Source organism: Mus pahari, chromosome 6 (assembly GCF_900095145.1).
Source record: "Mus pahari chromosome 6, PAHARI_EIJ_v1.1, whole genome shotgun sequence".
Taxonomy (NCBI): Eukaryota; Metazoa; Chordata; class Mammalia; order Rodentia; family Muridae; genus Mus; species Mus pahari.
The window spans coordinates 78348726-78364518 of NC_034595.1; the positions used below are offsets into that span (position 1 = coordinate 78348726).

General features: G+C 47.6%; 1 non-coding gene across 1 annotated transcript; it reads right to left on the minus strand.

Annotated features, from left to right (window-relative positions):
* Nucleotides 1–2706: 2706 nt before the first annotated feature.
* On the minus strand, nt 2707–2809 carry LOC115064384. The gene has a single exon (XR_003844202.1). It is a non-coding gene; the product is annotated as a U6 spliceosomal RNA (small nuclear RNA).
* Between the last annotated feature and the right edge of the window lie 12984 nt (nt 2810–15793).

The window sequence follows — 15793 nt, forward strand, 5'->3', positions numbered from 1 at the left end:
GAGGCCCCAGAGGCCACACTAAAGAGAACTGGTTTTAGTCCAATGGCCATGGGAAGTCACAAAAGTTTTCAGTAGGTGAGGTCGAAGGAAATTTGGTGCATAGGGAAACCCAGGGCTTTGAACTGACATCCAGATGCTGTATAAACTATAGCTTGGGAAAGTCACGTGAACTCTCTAGGCTTTAATGTCTTCTTTAAAAAATGGATACAGAACTGGAGGGTGGTGACACACGCCTTTAATCTCAGTACTTGGGAGGGAGAGGCAGGCAGATCTCTGTGAGTTCAAGGCTAGCCTGGCGTACAGAACAAGTTCCAGGACATCTGGGGCTACATAGTGAGACCCTGTCTCAAACAAACAACAAACAAACAAACAAACAAACAAACGAGACACAGGATTGAGAGTGTGCCTCACTGGTAGGCGAGAGACCCTGATTAGTCTCACACACAGACAGACACACATGAAAGAGAGAAAGAAAGGAGATAAAGGAAGAAGGAGAGACAGAAACAGAGACAGAAACAAAGACAGAAATAAAGAAAGAAGAAAAGATGGCCGGGCGTGGTGGCGCACGCCTTTACTCGGGAGGCAGAGGCAGGTGGATTTCTGAGTTCGAGGCCAGCCTGGTCTACAAAGTGAGCTCCAGGACAGCCAGGACTATACAGAGAAACCCTGTCTCGAAAAACAAAACAAAACAAAACAAAACAAAACAAAACAAAAAAAAAAAAAAAAAAAAAAAAAAAAAAAAAAAAAAAAAAAAAAAAAAAAAAGAAAGAAAGAAGAAAAGATAATAAAACTCCAGTGTGTGTTGCAAGGACGGAAGATGCTGCCTGATACAAAGTATCTTGGTATAAGATACAGGGTGATATAAAGTACCTAGTTTGGCAGCTGGTGAGGTGGCCCAGCAGGTAAGGGCGCTGGCCACCAAGCCTGACCATCTCAGTTCCAGCCCTGCCTGGAATCCACATGGTACAAGGAGATAGCTGAGTTCTGCGAGTTGTCCTTCGACCTCTTAGTGCATGCTAAATAAATAAACATAAATAAACAACCTGGCTGTGCGGGCATCCCGTGAAGGCTGTGTTGTCATGCCCGAGATCTCTGGGATGGGCCATCAAAGCCCCTTCACTCGCTGAATTCCTGGAGAGCACGGACTGCACCTTTTATGTCCTTATTCTCCACACAGTTCCTGGATCGGAGACCGTGTGTCAGGTGACGACGCTGTGAACAGGCTGGGTGGTGGGGCTCTGCAGCTGCTGTGGAGGAAGGAATGGAGAGGTGTGACTGTTGGCAGGGAGGAGAGGAGTGTCAGAGGGATTCAGGCCAGAGATGTGCAGCCAGCCCTGGAGAGTGAGGTCTGACCCCGGAGAAATCCATCTTCACCTTTTGGCAGCTTCTCAGTGTGGAGGAAGAGGGAGGCTCCAGAGAGCCAATGGGTTCTTGTCTTGTACAAACGGAGAGAGAAAACAGTCTTTCTTTTGGGACTTTTTAACCAGAAAGGCTCAGTGGACCTTTATAGGAACAAGAAGATAGGTCTTGAGAGACTGGATAGACTGGGCCAGTTCATTCTTGGTGTTGACGTACACAGACAGTTTAAACTTAAAATATGGACAGTTTTTGAAAGGGACTGACTGCCTGTGGAGATAATAATGTTCCTGTTGGTGGAGGTTACGGTATGAGTAGATGATGGGCAGCTTTGAGGAAAGAAGCCAGAACCAATTAACCCAGGAGCTGCCTGAGGCACACAACCTCAGCGATATACACCAGGAGAGATTGATGGCTCATAGGCCTGGAGTGAATTAGCTTGACTCAGTGGCACTGTTGACTTTGGATGGGACCTTTATAGGTCTGCTGGTTGCTTGGTTGTTGACAGAGTTCTAGACTATTTCGGCCAGGACGACAGCATGGCCTCTTGTCTTGCATCTTGCCGGTAGAGCCAAGCTTGTGACCTTGGCAGGCTGAGACGCAGGGCAGCCATAGACACGAAGACCTCTGAAGGTCTTGACTCAGAATTAGTACCGAGGTATATCTCTGTCACACCTTGTTGGGCAGAGCAGACCACAAAAGGGGAGCATACAGATGCCACCTTGTAAGTGGGAAAAGCCACAGAGTCAGATGACAAAGGCTGTGGACAGGGAAAGGTAAGGAATGGAAGTCAGTAGCACAATCTGTTATGAGTGGAGGTGGATAGAACTGCATTCCTCAGCCTGAGCGCTGTGTAGACCTCAGCTCTGCCTGTTCTCTGGGACCTTTGTAAGGCTTGAAGTGAGTTTGGGAGTGTTTTTCCAGATAGTTGTTAAAATTCTTTTAATATACATTTCTTTTCTTTCTTTTTTTCTTTTTCTTTTTCTTTTTCTTTCTTTTTTTTTGTTTTTGTTTTTTTGAGACAGGATTTCTCTGTGTAGCCCTGGCTGTCCTGGNACTCACTTTGNAGACCAGGCTGGCCTCGAACTCAGAAATCTACCTGCCTCTGNCTCCCGAGTGCTGGGATTAAAGGCATGTGCCACCATGGCCGGCTACATTTCATTTTTAAATAGCATTTTATTTGTTTGTTTATTTATTTGTTTGTGTGTGTGTGCACGTGTGTGCATTGTGCAAATTTTTGTCATGGCACACGTGTAAAGGTCAGAGGACAACTTTGGGGGATCAGTTCTCTCCTGTCATGTGGGTCCCGGGATGGAGTTCAGTCAGTCAGGTTTGGCGGCAAGTGCTTAAAAAAGTGTGGAATGGCTCAGGAATTTGCATGCCATTTTGCACAGGAGCCACGCTAATCTCTGTGTTGTTTCACTTTTATTATCTGTGCTGCCAATGCTAGCACCGAATAAGCCGATTTTAATCTGCTCTTCTATTCATATTTATTTGTTTTTGAAATGAAAATGCCATATCAAAAATTTCCCTTTACTGAAAAGAAAACCTCAAAATCAGAAAATCTAATTCCATACCCCAATTACTACCACCCACCCAAGGTAGCTAATATTCCCTGCACCCTGCTCAAGTTGTTATATTTGATCTTCAGGCTGCTGAGGCCCACAACTTGAGACCTACTGGTGCTTCTTTGGGTCAAATCCAAAAGTAGAAACATCAAAGTCATTCACGCACACGCAAGTCGCATGGATTCCTTATCAAGGGCTAGTGGCAAGGGTTGATGGGGAAGCGAAGTTAGGTGTTCAGGAAGAGAAATGCTGCCTGAGTCTGTGCGCCCTTCTTACCCTGTCCAATCTCACTGTCCTCCAGCCCATCTTTCACAAGTCTCAACCCACAGTAATTAGCAGGAAAGAACAATGCAGTATTTTTTTTTTTTTTTTTTTTTTGCCTCGGTCACCTCTACCACAATGGACTCTCTTCTTGCATTCTCAGGAGGGGTCCATCTTCGACGTACGTAAAAACTACAGGTACATCTGAATGATTCCGTTCTTGCTTTACTCTGATCCCCTCTGAGATCATTATCAGTCTTCTTACATCTCTCCAGACAAGGTCTTGTGTAGCTCAGGGTGGCCTTGAACTCTCTATGTATCTGAGGATGACCCTACACTCTTAAATCCCCCTGTCTCTACCTCTCAAATGCAGGGATTCCAGGTGCATGCTCCATGCTGTTCTTTAAACCTGGTTATACCTGCTGTTGACTCACTGGTTAAGAACAATTACTGCTCTGGAAGAGGATCGAGATTTGGCTCCCAGCTCCAACATTAGGGGCCCACAACTGTTGCAATTCCAGCTCCAGGGAATTCAGTGCTGTCTTCTGGACTCCACAAGCACCTGTAACTATGTGCACATACCTACACACACACACACACACACACACACACACACACACACACACACACACACACACACCCAGCACCCCTAACCTGTCCTGGCGTGCCACCACATGGCTGGCAGGACCTGTCTGCTTTCCTGCGGTAACCCTGTTCTCCCATGCTTGTCATTTGTAACCCTTAGGTACCTGGTTGGTTTCCCAGGTGGAGAAAGACTCAGATTCCCTGGGAACAAAGGACGGAGGCAGCTGAGTACGGAAGGATGTGATGGTCAGAGCCTGGAGCAGCCTGGAGCAGCCTAGGAGCCAGTATACTCCACACAGTGGGGCCGCTCCACACAGTGGGGTGGACACACACGGGTCTGTGCCTGTTGGACCAAGCGCGGGCTGAAAAAGACCCATTCACTTCTTCATCCAACTGACTGCCACCCAAGGCCCCCCTGCTCCAGGCTCCACTGTGGGTCCTGGGGATGGCAGTGTGGGGAGGGGAAAGCTGGATCACATTTCTGCTGATCTGAAATACATGTCCAGATGGGAGTCAGGGGGGGGGGCAGTAAACCCAGAAGCCAGGCTATGTATAGTTTCAGATGCCATAACACTAAAGGCCAGGCCTCCTAGTTGGGGATTTCCTCCCAGGTTCAAGGTTGGACTGATGGCATGCAACACAGGTGAGAAGTCACCTTCCAGTGCTCCCTTGGGGGGCCGTGCTGGCTGCCCGCACGGAGAACTCAACCCACAGCTAGACCGCAGGAGGCCAGGCCTCTCTGGACTGGATTCTCAGGCCAGGACCTTAGGGACAGGAAGCAGGTGTGTGGTTGGATAAGGACAGAACAAAAATAGAGAGCTTCAGACAGAGAGGGAAGATGAGTGAGGGCCTGGAATCAGACAGCAGGGTGGGGAGGTGTGCTCAGTATGAAAGCAAGGGGTTCAGGGCAGACACTGCGGGGTCAGAAAACAGTCCATGGAATAGATCTCAAAGCAGTTCTGACTTTAGACCTGTGGTTCCTGGGATCTTAGCTGCCAGGATCACTGTGTGTGATGGTGGATTTTGGGTTTGTTTTCAGTACTGAGAATTGAACCTAGGGCCTTATACATAGTAAATTCTCTGCCACAAAGCTACATTTATAGAGATTTCCAGTATTTTTCGGTAAGTTTCCTAGGCTGGCCTTGAACTCAGCCTACACCCCAGCCAGGCTTTGAACTTATAATCCTCATGTCCCAGTCTCCCAAGTAGCTGAGATTACAGGGCCGCACCACCAGATCTACCCATAGAACCCGATCTTTCCAAATTTCTCTTACAGTTTAATTCTATGTATTATTATTGTGTATGGTGTCAGGGGTCAGGGGGAAGGCGTGCTGTGACATAGCACGGGTGTGGCGGTCCGAGGACAACTCTGTGGCGTTGCTTCTCTCCTTCTGTCTCTAGGTGGGTTCTGAGGATCAAGCTCAAGCCATCAGGCTTATGTAGCAAGCTTTCTTCCCACTGAGCCATCTTGCCAGCCCTGGGAATCCGTTCTGATGTCAGCTCTGAATGTGGGCGACTTGGGCAATGTGCGGAGGGCAGGTTTGGAGGCAGCATCCCATGTCGGGATGGGTTCCTAATGTCTGTAGCAGACAGAGTGGGCAGGTGGTACGGGGCTGCACTGAGGGGCAAGGTGGAGCCGCCCATGGGGGGGCACGCGCTTCAGCACCAGGGTCTCTCTGTCAATGATGAGAAGGAGACTCGGTCAGTCTTTTCTCCTTCCCAAAGTTCTTTATCCTTGCTTCCCCTCACTGCCCACATCTGGGCCCCTTGCTTCCCACCCCCCGACTCCAGTGTGTACAGTACACTGATGGAGTGGGGGCACACAGGCAGACCTGAGCCCCAAACCCCAGCTTCTGCGATCTGGATGCCCACTCTCTTCTCCCCACAAAGAGTTGAAAGCAACAGACAGCTTGCCCTGTGAATTTGGCTGTTGGGGTAGCTCTGGGTTTGTGTAGCGACACACAGTGCTCCTCAGTGGAGCACTCTCAGTGCTTGTGTGCCCGGCATAAGCTGAGCTGGTAGCCACTGGGCCTCTAAGTTTACCCCCAAGTCCCCCAACTTAGAGGGAGACACGGCAAAGGGGGTTTGCACACGGAGTGCACACCTTCTGGGCATTATATTAACACCTCCCCTCAGGGCCTGGGGATATAGCTTAGTTGCTGAAGTGCTTGCCTGGCATGCTGAGATCCTCAGTTTGGTGCTAGCGCTGTATATGTTGGGCACGGTGGTATACACACTCAGGAGGTGGAGGCAGGAGGATTAGGAATGATCCAGGATATCTCAGTTCAGAGGCAATTTGAGACCAGCCTGGGCTAAATGAGAACCGGTCTCAGAAATAAATAAATAAAGTACCTTTCCCCAGAGAGGTTAGAAGGCAGAGGGGACCCAGGGGACATGAGTGCTTTCTGGACAGGGTCAGAACTGACAAGGACAGTGAATTTATAATCTCATTGCTGCTTTTCTGTGATTGAGTCACGTAGTTTCTCTGAACCAGTTTCCTCACAGGCAATGGACAGCAATCTTTATTTCTCATTTTCTCAAGAACACACGGGGTGGGGGTTGGGGAGCAGAGCAGGTGCCCACTAGAGCCCCCCAGCTCCCAAACCCACCCACTGCGTTTCTGAGTTGTACAGTTCCATTCAACAAGTCTCGGGTCTTCCTCTCAGTGAAAAGAGAACTTGGGTTTGAACTCTCTGTTACACTGCCCAGACTCCTAGACCTGGCAGGCTGGTCTGAGTGACCCCCAGGGTCAACCGGACTCAGTCCAGGAATGCAGCCCGAGCTGCTCGCCTGACGGCCTGGCCCGTTTGCGCTTATCAGTACCATATTTGATCAGGATGGGTACCAGCCAGCCCTGCCCCCTCAGAAAACAAGAAAACATGTTTTGTCAGTGACAGGGTGGAGTGGGGTGGCCTCTCTGGCTCCAGGCTCCCCCCCAACCCCCCCAACAGTGGGCCTACCAGTGAGGCAGGCAGCCTGTTATTGTTGGAATAGAGAGCTGGCTGCCTGGCTCTATGTTTCCTCCAGCTGTCCAAGCAGGGAGAGCTGGGAGGAAACCCTCAGTCCCGTCCACGGGCCTCAGACAAACCCTCTGTCACAACAAGGGGACAATGGCTTGGATGGGCTGGTAGTTGTATGGAAGCGTAGCCCCCTCTGCTCTCTGTTTCCACCGTCTAGAGACAGGTTGTAGGGGTGAGAACAGAGCGCTCTCCCCTTGCCTCCCCCAACCCATGTCTTGTTTTCCACCGCGTCGGGCACACGGTCTCCCATCTCAGGGGCCAAGGAAAACAGCAGCCTCAGGAAGCAGGTCTGGCCTGGGGTTCTACAGCCCTGGGTAGCAGTAGGGCTGGGGGAGGGGACAAGAGAGGGTCTGGTACTGTAGGGCTCTAATCTGCACAGGGTTGGGAACCCAACAGTCGCCGACCAGTCTGTGTCCCCTTGAAAACCTTGAGGACTTTGTCCTCCTGTGTCTCTGTGCCCTCAGTCCTAGCATGTGGCCACGCCTGGAACAGGTGTCTGGGACAACTTGTTCACGACATCAGGGAGAGATCAAACAGAATGGGTATCTTCTAGCTCTGCTGCCCGGCAACTGTGTGACTTTCAGCAGGTCACGACATAGCCTGTCTAAACCTTACTTTTCTCATCTATCGACTGCACACTTCATAGAACTGTTGAGCAAGTGAAATTTTTACGGGCATCTTGGACTTTGTCCTGGGGGGGGGGGCGGTAGTTGATGCCAAAAATCCATCAGATTTTTAACAAGGGTCAGTACATGGTTGTTGGTGTTGGTGGGGTTATTGTCAATGTGCGTTTTGGACCAAGTGACCACTGTACTTCCAAATTTTTCTATAGATTTTTCTGTTGTTGCTTGACTTGGAGGCAGGGCTTCAAGTTGCCCAGGCTAGCCCCAAACTTGATTTGTGGAGGAGGATGACCTTGAATGTTTTAATACCTCTGCTTCTACTCCTGAGGTCTAAAAGTTCATATCTGTGGGTGCAAAAGGGAAGGCCAGTGGGGTTGCAGCTGGGAAGTGCCTCTCTCTGCCTGCTCCCAACTTTCACGAGGCAAGCAGACAGGTGGCCTGTCAGCTCTGGGAATCCTTGGGAATAACGAAGATAGTGTGGTGTCTACATAGATGCTCGTGTGTGTCAGAGGCTGTGTGGGCTACAGAGGGAGCTAAATATAGACTTACTCCCTAGCTCTGTCTTCACAGGAATACTGAGAGGAACGGGTTCTTATGCTATCTTAGAGATGGCGACATTGAGCTCTAGGGATAGTCTCATATGGTCATTGTCACAGAACTAGGAATTCTTATTTTATTTTAAAATTTATTTAAACTTTATTTTATATATATGTCTTAGTTAAGGTTTTATTGCTGTGAAGAGACACCATAACCAAGGCACTTTTTCTAAAGGAGGACATTTAATTGGAGCTGGCTTACAGTTTCAGAGATTTAGTCCATTATCATCATGGTGGGAAGCATGGCAGCATCCAGGCAGACATGGTGTTAGAGAAGGATCCAAGAGTTCGACATCTTGATAGGAAAGCAACCAGGAGAGACTGAGTCCCTCAGGGGACAGAGCTCAAGCACTAGGAGCCCTCAAAGCCTACCCCCTCAGTGATGCAGTTCCTCCAACAAGGCCACACCTCCTAATAGTAGCACTCCCATGGGCCAAGCATATTCAAACCACCACAGTATGTGTATATGTCTCCATATGCATATGCCACATGTGTATGGATTCCCTCAGAGGTCAAAAGAGGACCTCAGATCCCCTCGAATTGGAGTTACATTCTTTTGTAAGTTGCCTGACATAGAACTGAACTTGAGTTCTTTGTTCCATAAATAAGTCTAGGCTCAGATTGTAGCAGGAAGTAAATAAAGATGAGGTTCAATCACAAAGGCAATGATGGAAAGAGAAGTGTTGGAACATGGGTCTGACATGCAGTAGAACTTTAGAGAAGAGAGAGCAGTGTTGTAGGTGGGCATGCTCATGCGGCCATTGGGGTAGTTACACCAGCACAACAGCAGTGGCAACAAAAACCCAGGCCCTGTCACAGTGGATCAAAACGCAGAGTGAGTGTATGCTACTCAGTCCTAACGGCTACATCTATACACAACTCTTCTACCCAAGGCTCAGGGATCACTGTGGAAGAGGAGGCCAAAAGTTTGCTGTGAGAGTGTGTCTCCTAGAAATGTCAGACAAGCTACACCCATCGTGTCTCATCAACACGGCTGCCCAGAGAAGGCCCAAACACGGATGATACCAATAGACATGCTAACACGGAAGGCCTCAACCTTTGACTAATGCTGAAAGGAGGAGGAACAGTCTTCCCCAGGAAAGATCCCCCAAATCGGCCACTCCTGAATCATATGCACGCAAGTAGCATCATATGGATGGAGATTGCATTTATATATTTAGAAGTGTGTGTGTGTGTGTGTGTGTGTGTGTGTGTGGGTGGGTGGGTGTGCACGTGCGCGTGCGTGTGCTCATGCCCCTGCAGAGGCTGGAGGACAATTTGAAGACCTCTGTCTGCTCCTTCTACCATAAGCCATTTTATTTGCCTTTTCTAGGTCAATCTCTTTGTTTCTTCTGTTTTTGTTTTTATTTGTTCGTTTTGAGACAGAGTCTCAGGAGGCCTAGCCTGTGATTGAACTCACTTCGAAGTGCAAGGGTCTGAAAATTGCTGAAGGAAGACCCCAGACTCAGATAGTATGCAAAGATAAAGAATGTTTATCCTTTAGAAACAACCAGCATGAGGGGGTCAACCATTCTCCAAAATGGTGACCCCAAACAAAGGCAATGCAGGCCTTCTGATAGGGAACTAGGGGGCTCTAGAAGAATGAGGTGATCTAAAATTTCACTGGAGGGTGCTAGGGTGTCACCGAGAGTCAGATATCTGCATTCCTATGTCACGAACATTTAACCATAGAACGAGATAGGGCTGCCCAGTGCAGATGGCCCACCCTGAGCTAAGAGATTTCCCCATTTTTGTGATCATCTCCAGGCTGTTCTTTGGGAGAGGGCTTTATGGCCCTGTTTCTGGATTCCATGGTCTGTTCCTGGAGTTGGTGCCTCGAGGTCTTCTACTGGAGATCAGGCCTGGCCCTTAAATGGAGGCAAATGGGTTTTATGTTGTCCTTGCTGCAGCGGAGGGTGACGCTGGATAGATAACCCTTTCCCAGATCAGTTTCTATCTGAAAGCTTGCTGGGATTTGCTTCAGGGTTGTTTTTACCTATAAATCAATCAACTTCAGGCGAATTGATATCATCGATCACAAGATGTTGCATCATCTTTTCCCTGAACATTGTATGGCTCTCTTAATTTAGTGCCTATACTTACGTTTCTACCATGTGTTGTAGATTTCAAGATAAAGACAGCATACATTTTATTAAATTGATCCCTATTTTTTAAAAAAGAGTTTTAGTTGTATTTTAAAATGTTAAATTGCAATTCTTCTTTACGCTATGTAAAAATAGTTACTTTGTAGACACTGACCTTGTAAGTTACAGTCTTGCATTGGGGCTAGATATAACAGAGGGATAGAGTATTAACTCACTATGCATGAAGCCCAGTACTGCAAACGAAACAGAACAACCCTCCCCTGCTTTTCTGGACCCAGGAAGGCAGGACTAGCTATAATAGTTGAGTGGCTGAGGCAGGAGGATTGAAAGTTCAGAACCTATCTGGGATACAGAATACATTCAAAGCCAGTCTGGGAAGCTTAGTCAGCCTATGTTTTAAAATAAAAAATATAGAAGTCAGGCATGGTGACACACTTTTTTAATCACCATGCTCAGGATGCGGAGGTGGAGGTGGAGGCGGAGGCGGAGGCGGAGGCGGAGGCGGAGGCGGAGGCGGAGGCGGAGGCGGAGGCGGAGGCAGGCAGATCTCCATGAGTTCAAAGCCACCCTGGTCAATATAGTGAGTTTCAGGACAGTCGGGGCTACACATTGAGGCCCTGTCTTAAACAAAGAAAAACTAAAACAAGATACAAATAATACAGAAAGGCTGGGAATATAGCTCAGTGCTAGAGTACTTGCCTAGATGAGGGCCTGGCTTCATTCTCCAATTAAAAAGGAGGGAAGCAAGCAAGCAAGCATCTTTATGTTGCTTTGTCACTGTGTAAATAACTATGTCTAAGGTATAATTCAGGTACCGTGCAATGCACGTATTCACAGCGTGCACCATTCAATGGTTCCCAGAGCTCATGGGTACTCTGCTCAATTTCATTGAATGCTTTCCTTTTTTGTAATTTATTTTACAATAAAATATTTTTAAAAGTCTATCTATTATTATCATTATGTGTGTAGTATGTTCATGCACCACAGTGTGTGTGTTGAGGTCAGATGTTCCCTTTTTCTACCTTTTATGAGGGTTCTGGGAAGAACAGATTCTGGTCATCTGGCTTTTGAGGCAAGCGTTTCACTGGCTGAGCCAGTTTGTTGGTCCTTTACAGATAATCTGCAGTAATATTTTTTTCCTGCAGTATGATCTTTTTTTTTATAATCTCAAAAGGATATTTTTATATTTCTAAAACAACTTTTCTTTTATGTGGCCCTGGGAATGAAGCCCAGGGTCTGTTCCATACTCAACAGGTGTTCTACCATTGAGCCACATGCTCAGCCCCGTGAAACAACTTTTTTCCATTAATTTGCTTATTTATTCACTTTAAATGCTGATCACAGCCCTCCTCTCCTCCTGGTGCCTCCCTCACAAGGCCCCTTCCCTTACCATCCCCCTCCTTCACCTCTGAGAAGTGGGAGACCCCCCCCTCCACTGTATCAACCCACCCTGGCACTTCAAATCACTGCAGGAGGACCAGGCACATCTTCTCTCACTGAGGCCTGATAAGGCAGCCCAGTTAGGGGAACAGAATCCACAGACAGTCAACAGAGGCAGGGTAAGCCCCTGCTTCAATTGTTGGGGGACCCTCATGCACACTGTCTCCTTTAGGATTTCCATTGCTGTGAAGAGGCACCATGACCAAGGCAACTCTTAGAAGGACTCCTAATTGGGGGTGCCTTACAGTTTCAGAGGTTTAACCCATTATCATCATAGCAGGAAGCATGGCAACATGCAGGCAGATGTGGTGAAGAAGGAGCTGAGAGTTCTACATCTTGTTCTGAAGGCAATCAGGAGAAGACTAACTTCCAGGCAGTTAGGGGGAGGGTCTCCAAGCCCACACCCACAGTGATACACTTCCTCCAACAAGGACACACCCACTCTAACAAGACCACATCTCCTAATAGTGCCATCCACTCTCTGGTCCAAGCATATTCAAACCACCACATAGACCAAGCTATACATCTGCTACCTATGTGTCAGGGAGCCTAGGCGCATCCCTTTGGTTGCTGGTTCAGTCTTTGGGCACCCCTAAGGGTCCAGGTTAGTTGACTCTGTTGGTCTTCTTGTGGGATTCCAATCCCCTCTGGGTTCCTCAGTTCTTCCCCCAACTCATCCACAAGACTTTGCAAGCTCAGTCTAATGTTTGGCTGTGGATCTCTGCATCTGTTTAGTTCAGCTGCTGGGTGGAGCCTCTCAGAGGACAGTTAAGCTCTCGTCTGTGAATCCAGGCTGAGAGATACAAACATAGCCTGAGTCTCCAAGGTACTTAAAGGAAGAAGGCAGGCTGGCTATGTGTCCCTATTGAGCCTCTGAGGACAGCTCTGCACATTCATCCCCCCCCCCAAAAAAAATTGCAGGGGTTGCTCTGCATTCATTTATGTCTGTCTCACACAGGGTACCTGTGCATCCAGGCCAGCAGTGACAAATATAGCTGTCAACAGTGTCTTCACATGTTGCATCATTGTGACAAAGCTTTGATCAACAGGGAGGCATCAGAGGCTCACACTACCTGTACAGACACAGTAGTAGCTGTCTCCCCCATCCAGATGTAGATCTCCATGGAGACGTGACTGACGGGCACATTCACAAGGTCGAGCTCACCGTGATCTCCAAGGAATCCAGTTCACAGTCACAGTAGTAAGTAAGACCCAAGAGCATGCTGACGCATGACACCATGCAGACATGGCTGGGATCCGCATCCATCAATCTCCAGCTCACAGTCCACCCCAGAACACTCTTGAGGAGAGACACATGTGTATCTTCCTCTCTCCTTGAGACATACAGACCCATTCATGTAGGAATCAGAAACACATTTATCTGCTTCCAAGTCACACTGTCTGCCTTGGTATCCAGGCACACCGGAGCAAGAATAGCCATTGATTTTTCTTGACAAAATCCAAGAAATCACCTTGTAGAATCCAATTTCCTGATGGTTCCTTTAGCTTGAGCATTGTGGAATCTACTCTTCTGTGTAGGTTTCTCCTGGTTGGAGTTATTTTTTTTTCCTGCTTCTTTGCATGTATGGTGAATTGTTGTTGGTTTTTGTTTTAAAATCAAATGTTTGTCATTATAAGTTAAAATTTTGGGGTTCTGGATTTTTTATTATATTCGTTTAAGAAATGTCAGAATTGTGAACCCCCCAGTTGGGTTACTTGGGGTGTTAGAGGCTTTTAAAAAACGTCCTTTATATGATCTTACTTTCTCCCTTTGTTCTGGTTAGTTTTTTTTTTTTTTTTTGGTTTTTTGAGACAGGGTTTCTCTGTATAGCTCTGGCTATCCTGAAACTCACTTTGTAGACCAGGCTGGCCTCGAACTCAGAAATCCGCCTGCCTCTGCCTCTGCTGGGATTAAAGGCGTGTGCCACCACACCTGGCCTCTGGTTAGTTTTTTAATCGCATATTTATTTTTTATTTACATCGATGTGTGTGCCCTTGTTTGTCATCTGTATGTGTCCCACATGTGTTCAGTGCCTTCAGAGACCAGAAGATGCCCTTTGACACAACCTCCCGAGAAGGCAGTAGCTCAACTTAATACTTGGCTTGAGGACATTGGCTTGGGCTATGTCTGTGTGAGACTCTTGGCTGGTGATTGGGGGATGTGTGTGTGTGTGTGTGTGTGTGTGTGTGTGTGTGTGTGTGTGTNGGGGGAGTTCATTCCATTCTGGATGGCACCATCCATCCTTAGGAAAGTAGGCCTGGGCTGACTAAGGAAGTTAGCTCAACCACTGTGAGCCAGTAGGCATTCATTCCTATTCATTCCTCTGTGGTTCCTGTCTTGTGTCCCAGCCCTGCTGACCTTCCCTCCATGACAGATTGTGACTTAAACAAGCCCTTTGCTATCCAAGTTGCTTTTGGTCATGGTCACAGCAAAAGAGACCAAGGTAGAATATCTTCCAACCATGATATATGATATCCAGACTTTGTCTTACCTGGAGGGTCTGTAAACCCTTCATATTCATCCCACTTCCTGGAGGGTCTGTAACCCCCTCATATTCATCCCACTTCCTGGAGGGTCTGTAACCCCCTCATATTCATCCCACTTCCTGGAGGGTCTGTAAACCCTGCATATTCATCCCACTTCCTGACAAGGCAAAGGCTGCTTTCTGAAATGCCCCCACTGTGCTCTGACCCAAGTTACCTTCTTGTTTGGCTTTATCGTCACAGCATTGTGTGCTTATATCACTAAGTCTCAACTAAGACTTTGACTTTTCCATGGCTTCCTTGATATTGCGACATTTCCCGCACAGACAGTGACTACCATCTTTGGGGGCCCTGGGCCTTCCTTTCAGCACTGTCCTCTTCCATTCCTGTTCCAGAATCACTTTTTCTTTGGGTAGCATCTTCTAAACCTTCCTCCTCTTCTTCCCCCTCTTCTTCCTCTTCCTCCTTTTCCTCCTTCTCTTCTACTACAGGGTCAAAAATTGGCTGAGATACTGTCGGAAGTTTCCCTGGGAGCATACACTGTTAGACTCACATCAAAGGATACTCTGGACTTAAGCTGACTTAAAACTCACGATGTAGCTGAGGATGACCTTGAACTTCAGTTCCTCCTGGGGCGATAAGCATGCCATGAAGCTCAGTTGAACAGTGCTGGGGATTGAGCCTGGGCCTTCTGCGTGCTGAGCAAGCACTCCACCAACTGAACTCCCAGTTAGTGGTTGGTTTTGGCTTTGTTGTGTGTGGGTCCAGAGCATCCTTTGGTGTAAGGCTAACAGCTCTGTGCCATGTGATGCTCTCATGGGCAGTTCATTTAAGCCCCAGGTATTCGGGATTCCCACTCTGGTAGTGAGAACAAGAATGATGCCTGGCCTCCTGGGGCTCCAGGATTTGTTCATCTTGTATCTTTTGAGTTGAGTTTTATCATCTATTCTTGGAATTTCATCCCCTACATGTAATGATCATTATTTAGCTACGTGACCCCAGGGAGCCTTATGACAATATCTAAGGTACTTTTCTATTGGTGATAAGATACTGTGGCCAAGGCAACTTATGAAAGAAAACATTTCTTGGAGCTCATGGTCCCAGCCGCTTAGAGTCTATGATCATCGTGTTGGAGAACATGGCAGCAGGCAGACATGGCACTGGAGCAGTAGCCAAGAGCTTATATACTAATCCACAACCATGAAGCAGAGAGAAAGCTCATTGGGAATGGCTTAGGCTCTTGGCATAGTCACCCCCAGTGTCACATGTCCTCCATGCCTCTTAATCCTTCCCAAAAAGTTACATGAACTAGGGGCCAAGTACTAGAACATATGATCCCGTGGGGCCAGCCTCATTTAACCAGTACAGACAGTCTCCGGAGCTCTGCATATATGTGTATGTATGGATGTACGTACATATGCATGTATGTATGTAAGTATGCATTTGTATGTGTGTGTAGCTCCATCTCCTTGTGCTACTATGTGCCATAAAATCTAGACATTTTCTTTTTAAAATTCCCTGCCTTAAGTAGTTGTTTCTTTTTAGATTTATTTAGCGTCATATGTGCAGATGTTTTGCCTGCGTGTGTATCTGTGCACCACGTATGTGCCTGAGGCCCACAGAGATTAAAATAGGGCACTGGATCCCTTGGAACTGGGGTTACAGCCAGTTGTGAGCTGCCAAGTGGATGCTGGGAATTTGACCTTGGGCCTTCTGGAAGAGCCGCCAGTGCTGGCTCTAACCTCTGAGCTTTCA